Source organism: Anomaloglossus baeobatrachus, chromosome 10 (assembly GCF_048569485.1).
Source record: "Anomaloglossus baeobatrachus isolate aAnoBae1 chromosome 10, aAnoBae1.hap1, whole genome shotgun sequence".
Taxonomy (NCBI): domain Eukaryota; kingdom Metazoa; phylum Chordata; class Amphibia; order Anura; family Aromobatidae; genus Anomaloglossus; species Anomaloglossus baeobatrachus.
Window position 1 is genome coordinate 12,097,284 of NC_134362.1, and position 8,742 is coordinate 12,106,025.

Consider the following 8,742-nt stretch of genomic DNA (forward strand, 5'->3'; position numbering starts at 1 on the left):
GACATTAGTATCAGTGTATGTACAGTATGTAGAGAGCTCCCCCTGGTGGTGAGATGATATTAGTATCAGTGTATGTACAGTGTATAGAGAGCTCCCCCTGGTGGTGAGATGACATTAGTATCAGTGTATGTACAGTATGTAGAGAGCTCCCCCTGGTGGTGAGATGACATTAGTATCAGTGTATGTACAGTATGTAGAGAGCTCCCCCTGGTGGTGAGATGACATTAGTATCAGTGTATGTACAGTGTGTAGAGAGCTCCCCCTGGTGGTGAGATGATATTAGTATCAGTGTATGTACAGTATGTAGAGAGCTCCCCCTGGTGGTGAGATGACATTAGTATCAGTGTATGTACAATATGTAGAGAGCTCCCCCTGGTTGTGAGATGACATTAGTATCAGTGTATGTACAGTGTGTAGAGAGCTCCCCCTGGTGGTGAGATGACATTAGTATCAGTGTATGTACAGTATGTAGAGAGCGCCCCCTGGTGGTGAGATGACATTATTATCAGTGTATGTACAGTGTGTAGAGAGCTCCCCCTGGTGGTGAGATGACATTAGTATCAGTGTATGTACAGTGTGTAGAGAGCTCCCCCTGGTGGTGAAGATGACATTAGTATCAGTGTATGTACAGTGTATAGAGAGCTCCCGCTGGTGGTGAGATGATATTAGTATCAGTGTATGTACAGTGTGTAGAGAGCTCCCCCTGGTGGTGAGATGATATTAGTATCAGTGTATGTACAGTGTGTAGAGAGCTCCCCCTGGTGGTGAGATGACATTAGTATCAGTGTATGTACAGTGTGTAGAGAGCTCCCCCTGGTGGTGAAGATGACATTAGTATCAGTGTATGTACAGTATGTAGAGAGCTCTCCCTGGTGGTGAGATGACATTAGTATCAGTGTATGTACAGTATGTAGAGAGCTCCCCCTGGTGGTGAGATGACATTAGTATCAGTGTATGTAGAGAGCGCCCCCTGGTGGTGAGATGATATTAGTATCAGTGTATGTACAGTATGTAGAGAGCTCCCCCTGGTGGTGAGATGATATTAGTATCAGTGTATGTACAGTGTGTAGAGAGCTCCCCCTGGTGGTGAGATGACATTAGTATCAGTGTATGTACAGTGTGTAGAGAGCTCCCCCTGGTGGTGAAGATGACATTAGTATCAGTGTATGTACAGTATGTAGAGAGCTCTCCCTGGTGGTGAGATGACATTAGTATCAGTGTATGTACAGTATGTAGAGAGCTCCCCCTGGTGGTGAGATGACATTAGTATCAGTGTATATAGAGAGCGCCCCCTGGTGGTGAGATGATATTAGTATCAGTGTATGTACAGTATGTAGAGAGCTCCCCCTGGTGGTGAGATTATATTAGTATCAGTGTATGTACAGTGTGTAGAGAGCTCCCCCTGGTGGTGAGATGACATTAGTATCAGTGTATGTACAGTGTGTAGAGAGCTCCCCCTGGTGGTGAGATGATATTAGTATCAGTGTATGTACAGTGTGTAGAGAGCTCCCCCTGGTGGTGAGATGACATTAGTATCAGTGTATGTACAGTGTGTAGAGAGCGCCCCCTGGTGGTGAGATGACATTAGTATCAGTGTATGTACAGTATGTAGAGAGCTCCCCCTGGTTATGAGATGATATTAGTATCAGTGTATGTACAGTGTGTAGAGAGCTCCCCCTGGTGATGAGATGACATTAGTATCAGTGTATGTACAGTGTGTAGAGAGCTCCCCCTGGTGGTGAGATGACATTAGTATCAGTGTATGTACAGTGTGTAGAGAGCTCCCCCTGGTGGTGAGATGACATTAGTATCAGTGTATGTACAGTGTGTAGAGAGCTCTCCCTGGTGGTGAGATGACATTTGTATCAGTGTATGTACAGTATGTAGAGAGCTCCCCCTGGTGGTGAGATGACATTAGTATCAGTGTATGTAGAGAGCTCCCCCTGGTGGTGAGATGATATTAGTATCAGTGTATGTACAGTGTGTAGAGAGCTCCCCCTGGTGGTGAGATGACATTAGTATCAGTGTATGTACAGTATGTAGAGAGCTCCCCCTGGTGGTGAGATGACATTAGTATCAGTGTATGTACAGTGTGTAGATAGCTCCCCCTGGTGGTGAGATGACATTAGTATCAGTGTATGTACACTGTGTAGAGAGCTCCCCCTGGTGGTGAGATGACATTAGTATCAGTGTATGTACAGTATGTAGAGAGCTCCCCCTGCTGGTGAGATGACATTAGTATCAGTGTATGTACAGTGTGAAGAGAGCTCCCCCTGGTGGTGAGATGACATTAGTATCAGTGTATGTACAGTGTGTAGAGAGCTCCCCTTGGTGGTGAGATGACATTAGTATCAGTGTATGTACAGTATGTAGAGAGCGCCCCCTGGTGGTGAGATGACATTAGTATCAGTGTATGTACAGTGTGTAGAGAGCTCCCCCTGGTGGTGAGATGACATTAGTATCAGGGTATGTACAGTGTGTAGAGAGCTCCCCCTGGTGGTGAAGATGACATTATTATCAGTGTATGTACAGTATGTAGAGAGCTCTCCCTGGTGGTGAGATGACATTAGTATCAGTGTATGTACAGTATGTAGAGAGCTCCCCCTGGTGGTGAGATGACATTAGTATCAGTGTATGTAGAGAGCGCCCCCTGGTGGTGAGATATTAGTATCAGTGTATGTACAGTATGTAGAGAGCTCCCCCTGGTGGTGAGATGATATTAGTATCAGTGTATGTACAGTGTGTAGAGAGCTCCCCCTGGTGGTGAGATGACATTAGTATCAGTGTATGTACAGTGTGTAGAGAGCTCCCCCTGGTGGTGAGATGACATTAGTATCAGTGTATGTACAGTATGTAGAGAGCTCCCCCTGGTGGTGAGATGATATTAGTATCAGTGTATGTACAGTGTATAGAGAGCTCCCCCTGGTGGTGAGATGACATTAGTATCAGTGTATGTACAGTATGTAGAGAGCTCCCCCTGGTGGTGAGATGACATTAGTATCAGTGTATGTACAGTATGTAGAGAGCTCCCCCTGGTGGTGAGATGACATTAGTATCAGTGTATGTACAGTGTGTAGAGAGCTCCCCCTGGTGGTGAGATGATATTAGTATCAGTGTATGTACAGTATGTAGAGAGCTCCCCCTGGTGGTGAGATGACATTAGTATCAGTGTATGTACAATATGTAGAGAGCTCCCCCTGGTGGTGAGATGACATTAGTATCAGTGTATGTACAGTGTGTAGAGAGCTCCCCCTGGTGGTGAGATGACATTAGTATCAGTGTATGTACAGTATGTAGAGAGCGCCCCCTGGTGGTGAGATGACATTATTATCAGTGTATGTACAGTGTGTAGAGAGCTCCCCCTGGTGGTGAAGATGACATTAGTATCAGTGTATGTACAGTATGTAGAGAGCTCTCCCTGGTGGTGAGATGACATTAGTATCAGTGTATGTACAGTATGTAGAGAGCTCCCCCTGGTGGTGAGATGACATTAGTATCAGTGTATGTAGAGAGCGCCCCCTGGTGGTGAGATGATATTAGTATCAGTGTATGTACAGTATGTAGAGAGCTCCCCCTGGTGGTGAGATGATATTAGTATCAGTGTATGTACAGTGTGTAGAGAGCTCCCCCTGGTGGTGAGATGACATTAGTATCAGTGTATGTACAGTGTGTAGAGAGCTCCCCCTGGTGGTGAGATGACATTAGTATCAGTGTATGTACAGTGTGTAGAGAGCTCCCCCTGGTGGTGAGATGACATTAGTATCAGTGTATGTACAGTATGTAGAGAGCTCCCCCTGGTGGTGAGATGATATTAGTATCAGTGTATGTACAGTGTATAGAGAGCTCCCCCTGGTGGTGAGATGACATTAGTATCAGTGTATGTACAGTATGTAGAGAGCTCCCCCTGGTGGTGAGATGACATTAGTATCAGTGTATGTACAGTGTGTAGAGAGCTCCCCCTGGTGGTGAGATGATATTAGTATCAGTGTATGTACAGTATGTAGAGAGCTCCCCCTGGTGGTGAGATGACATTAGTATCAGTGTATGTACAGTATGTAGAGAGCTCCCCCTGGTGGTGAGATGACATTAGTATCAGTGTATGTACAGTTTGTAGAGAGCTCCCCCTGGTGGTGAGATGATATTAGTATCAGTGTATGTACAGTGTGTAGAGAGATCCCCCTGGTGGTGAGATGATATTAGTATCAGTGTATGTACAGTGTGTAGAGAGCTCCCCCTGGTGTTGAGATGACATTAGTATCAGTGTATGTACAGTATGTAGAGAGCTCCCCCTGGTGGTGAGATGACATTAGTATCAGTGTATGTACAGTGTGTAGAGAGCGCCCCCTGGTGGTGAGATGATATTAGTATCAGTGTATGTACAGTGTGTAGAGAGCTCCCCCTGGTGGTGAGATGACATTATTATCAGTGTATGTACAGTGTGTAGAGAGCTCCCCCTGGTGGTGAGATGACATTAGTATCAGTGTATGTACAGTGTGTAGAGAGCGCCCCCTGGTGGTGAGATGACATTAGTATCAGTGTATGTACAGTGTGTAGAGAGCTCCCCCTGGTGGTGAGATGATGACAGTATCAGTGTGTGTACAGTATGTAGAGAGCGCCCCCTGGTGGTGAGATGACATTAGTATCAGTGTATGTACAGTGTGTAGAGAGCTCCCCCTGGTGGTGAGATGACATTAGTATCAGTGTATGTACAGTGTGTAGAGAGCTCCCCCTGGTGGTGAGATGACATTAGTATCAGTGTATGTACAGTGTGTAGAGAGCTCCCCCTGGTGGTGAGATGACATTAGTATCAGTGTATGTACAGTATGTAGAGAGCTCCCCCTGGTGGTGAGATGACATTAGTATCAGTGTATGTTCAGTGTGTAGAGAGCTCCCCCTGGTGGTGAGATGACATTAGTATCAGTGTATGTACAGTATGTAGAGAGCTCCCCCTGGTGGTGAGATGACATTAGTATCCGTGTATGTACAGTGTGTAGAGAGCTCCCCCTGGTGGTGAGATGACATTAGTATCAGTGTATGTACAGTGTGTAGAGAGCTCCCCCTGGTGGTGAGATGATATTAGTATCAGTGTATGTACAGTGTGTAGAGAGCTCCCCCTGGTGGTGAGATGACATTAGTATCAGTGTATGTTCAGTGTGTAGAGAGCTCCCCCTGGTGGTGAGATGACATTAGTATCAGTGTATGTACAGTGTGTAGAGAGCGCCCCCTGGTGGTGAGATGACATTAGTATCAGTGTATGTACAGTATGTAGAGAGCTCCCCCTGGTGGTGAGATGACATTAGTATCAGTGTATGTACAGTGTGTAGAGAGCTCCCCCTGGTGGTGAGATGACATTAGTATCAGTGTATGTACAGTGTGTAGAGAGCTGCCCCTGGTGGTGAGATGACATTAGTATCAGTGTATGTACAGTGTGTAGAGAGCTCCCCCTGGTGGTGAGATGACATTAGTATCAGTGTATGTACAGTGTGTAGAGAGCTCCCCCTGGTGGTGAGATGACATTAGTATCAGTGTATGTACAGTGTGTAGAGAGCTCCCCCTGGTGGTGAGATGATATTAGTATCAGTGTATGTACAGTGTGTAGAGAGCTCCCCCTGGTGGTGAGATGACATTAGTATCAGTGTATGTACAGTATGTAGAGAGCTCCCCCTGGTGGTGAGATGACATTAGTATCAGTGTATGTACAGTATGTAGAGAGCTCCCCCTGGTGGTGAGATGACATTAGTATCAGTGTATGTACAGTGTGTAGAGAGCTCCCCCTGCTGGTGAGATGACATTAGTATTAGTGTATGTACAGTGTGTAGAGAGCTCCCCCTGGTGATGAGATGACATTAGTATCAGTGTATGTACAGTGTGTAGAGAGCTCCCCCTGGTGGTGAGATGACATTAGTATCAGTGTATATACAGTATGTAGAGAGCTCCCCCTGGTGGTGAGATGACATTAGTATCAGTGTATGTAGAGAGCGCCCCCTGGTGGTGAGATGACATTAGTATCAGTGTATGTACAGTATGTAGAGAGCTCCCCCTGGTGGTGAGATGACATTAGTATCAGTGTATGTACAGTGTGTAGAGAGCTCCCCCTGGTGGTGAGATGACATTAGTATCAGTGTATGTACAGTGTGTAGAGAGCTCCCCCTGCTGGTGAGATGACATTAGTATCAGTGTATGTACAGTATGTAGAGAGCTCCCCCTGGTGGTGAGATGACATTAGTATCAGTGTATGTAGAGAGCGCCCCCTGGTGGTGAGATGACATTAGTATCAGTGTATGTACAGTATGTAGAGAGCGCCCCCTGCTGATGAGATGACATTAGTATCAGTGTATGTACAGTGTGTAGAGAGCTCCCCCTGCTGGTGAGATGACATTAGTATTAGTGTATGTACAGTGTGTAGAGAGCTCCCCCTGGTGGTGAGATGACATTAGTATCAGTGTATGTACAGTGTGTAGAGAGCTCCCCCTGCTGGTGAGATGACATTAGTATCAGTGTATGTACAGTATGTAGAGAGCTCCCCCTGGTGGTGAGATGACATTAGTATCAGTGTATGTACAGTGTGTAGAGAGCTCCCCCTGGTGGTGAGATGACATTAGTATCAGTGTATGTACAGTGTGTAGAGAGCTCCCCCTGGTGGTGAGATGACATTAGTATCAGTGTATGTACAGTATGTAGAGAGCTCCCCCTGGTGGTGAGATGACATTAGTATCAGTGTATGTAGAGAGCGCCCCCTGGTGGTGAGATGACATTAGTATCAGTGTATGTACAGTATGTAGAGAGCTCCCCCTGGTGGTGAGATGATATTAGTATCAGTGTATGTACAGTGTGTAGAGAGCTCCCCCTGGTGGTGAGATGACATTAGGATCAGTGTATGTACAGTATGTAGAGAGCTCCCCCTGGTGGTGAGATGACATTAGTATCAGTGTATGTACAGTATGTAGAGAGCGCCCCCTGTTGGTGAGATGACATTAGTATCAGTGTATGTACAGTGTGTAGAGAGCTCCCCCTGGTGGTGAGATGATATTAGTATCAGTGTATGTACAGTGTGTAGAGAGCGCCCCCTGGTGGTGAGATGATATTAGTATCAGTGTATGTACAGTGTGTAGAGAGCGCCCCCTGGTGGTGAGATGACATTAGTATCAGTGTATGTACAGTGTGTAGAGAGCGCCCCCTGGTGGTGAGATGACATTAGTATCAGTGTATGTACAGTGTGTAGAGAGCGCCCCCTGGTGGTGAGATGATATTAGTATCAGTGTATGTACAGTGTGTAGAGAGCGCCCCCTGGTGGTGAGATGATATTAGTATCAGTGTATGTACAGTGTGTAGAGAGCGCCCCCTGGTGGTGAGATGATATTAGTATCAGTGTATGTACAGTGTGTAGAGAGCGCCCCCTGGTGGTGAGATGATATTAGTATCAGTGTGTAGAGAGCGCCCCCTGGTGGTGAGATGATATTAGTATCAGTGTATGTACAGTGTGTAGAGAGCGCCCCCTGGTGGTGAGATGATATTAGTATCAGTGTATGTACAGTGTGTAGAGAGCGCCCCCTGGTGGTGAGATGATATTAGTATCAGTGTATGTACAGTGTGTAGAGAGCGCCCCCTGGTGGTGAGATGACATTAGTATCAGTGTATGTACAGTGTGTAGAGAGCGCCCCCTGGTGGTGAGATGACATTAGTATCAGTGTATGTACATTATGTAGAGAGCGCCCCCTGGTGGTGAGATGACATTAGTATCAGTGTATGTACAGTGTAGAGAGCGTCCCCTGGTGGTGAGATGACATTAGTATCAGTGTATGTACAGTGTGTAGAGAGCGCCCCCTGGTGGTGAGATGATATTAGTATCAGTGTATGTACAGTGTGTAGAGAGCGCCCCCTGGTGGTGAGATGACATTAGTATCAGTGTATGTACAGTGTGTAGAGAGCGTCCCCTGGTGGTGAGATGACATTAGTATCAGTGTATGTACAGTGTGTAGAGAGCGCCCTCTGGTGGTGAGATGACATTAGTATCAGTGTATGTACAGTGTGTAGAGAGCTCCCCCTGGTGGTGAGATGACATTAGTATCAGTGTATGTACAGTGTGTAGAGAGCGCCCCCTGGTGGTGAGATGATATTAGTATCAGTGTATGTACAGTGTGTAGAGAGCGCCCCCTGGTGGTGAGATGATATTAGTATCAGTGTATGTACAGTGTGTAGAGAGCTCCCCCTGGTGGTGAGATGACATTAGTATCAGTGTATGTACAGTGTGTAGAGAGCTCCCCCTGGTGGTGAGATGACATTAGTATCAGTGTATGTACAGTGTGTAGAGAGCGCCCCCTGGTGGTGAGATGATATTAGTATCAGTGTATGTACAGTGTGTAGAGAGCGCCCCCTGGTGGTGAGATGATATTAGTATCAGTGTATGTACAGTGTGTAGAGAGCTCCCCCTGGTGGTGAGATGATATTAGTATCAGTGTATGTACAGTGTGTAGAGAGCTCCCCCTGGTGGTGAGATGACATTAGTATCAGTGTATGTACAGTGTGTAGAGAGCGCCCCCTGGTGGTGAGATGATATTAGTATCAGTGTATGTACAGTGTGTAGAGAGCGCCCCCTGGTGGTGAGATGATATTAGTATCAGTGTATGTACAGTGTGTAGAGAGCTCCCCCTGGTGGTGAGATGACATTAGTATCAGTGTATGTACAGTGTGTAGAGAGCGCCCCCTGGTGGTGAGATGACATTAGTATCAGTGTATGTACAG